General features: G+C 66.1%; 1 protein-coding gene across 4 annotated transcripts in view; it reads left to right on the forward strand.

Annotated features, from left to right (window-relative positions):
• KCTD15 (potassium channel tetramerization domain containing 15) overlaps positions 1-1,020 on the forward strand; it is an 18,908-nt gene continuing 17,888 nt past the window's right edge. For all 4 annotated transcript variants that reach the window (XM_011947458.1, XM_011947463.1, XM_011947445.1 and 1 more), the window contains exon 1: positions 1-40. The gene's annotated coding sequence lies outside the window, so the exon portion shown is untranslated. The remainder of the gene's footprint in view (positions 41-1,020) is intronic.

Raw genomic sequence — 1,020 nt, forward strand, 5'->3', positions numbered from 1 at the left:
GGGGCTGCGCCCGAGCCCGATCTGCCGCTCCGGCCCCGAGGTAAGCCCAGCGCTGGCGGCCACCGCTTAGCGCCGCGCACCCCTGTCCCCGAAGTGGCTGCGATACTGAGAAAGTCGCCCGGCCAGGGTCCGGACTTGGGCGGGGGCGGCCGCTTTGTCCCTCTGCTGGGCGGCGGGGGCTGGCGGCGCGGGGGCGCCCAGCACAAAGGCCTGGTGCGAGAGTGGGGCTGCCCACGTGGGCTGGTCCTGGCCGCGGGTGGACCCTCCCCACGCGGGCGGGCTCGGAGCTTCCTGCCGCGCGGTGTGTGTGTATGTGTGCGCGCGCGCGCGCGCGCGCGTGTGCAGGTCCCCGCACTCTGGCCCCTGTTCTGGGCCGAGCGCCCTGCAGAGCTGGCGAGTTTCCGGGGTCAGAAACGGGCTCACGCAATTGGGGCTTCGAGGTGCACAAGGCCCGGCTTGGCGCCCAAAATCAGAGAAAGTCTCCAGCGGGACAGATGTGCGTCCTCTGACGCCCACCCCAAGAGTCCGAAACCTGGCAGGAGGGGCTGTCGCGCTGGTGGTGGTCCCGGGCGCGCAGGGTTTGGGGCTGGGAGAGGGCCGCGATGAGACGGGATCGCCGCCTGCAGATCCGGTTCCCCGCTGCCCGCCCGCACCCCCTGACCTGGACGCGCGCACCGGGCACACTCGCAAACCACCCGGGGGCGGACCCCCGCCACTGCAGCGCCTTTCTGTCTTCTGGCGGCCCCCACCCCCGACTGCAGAAAGATAAGCTTCAAGTTTTCGCTTCGTATCTCAAATGTGCATGAAGGAATTTAACTGCACGAGTGAATAACAGCATTAGTTTCAATTAATTTTTTTTAATCCCGGCAACAATAAACTTTGAGAACAAAAGCGCTTTTACGTCCTTAATTAGGCGAGCTTCCCATCTGTGGTCTCCAAGTGTCTGCCTCTTGATTTAACTTTGTCCCCGCCCCGCCTCCACCGCAACCCCTCCCAGCCCAGCCCGGCGCTTCGGGTGCC

The sequence above is a fragment of the Colobus angolensis genome, unplaced genomic scaffold, assembly GCF_000951035.1.
Source record: "Colobus angolensis palliatus isolate OR3802 unplaced genomic scaffold, Cang.pa_1.0 Scaffold107, whole genome shotgun sequence".
NCBI classification, from domain to species: domain Eukaryota; kingdom Metazoa; phylum Chordata; class Mammalia; order Primates; family Cercopithecidae; genus Colobus; species Colobus angolensis.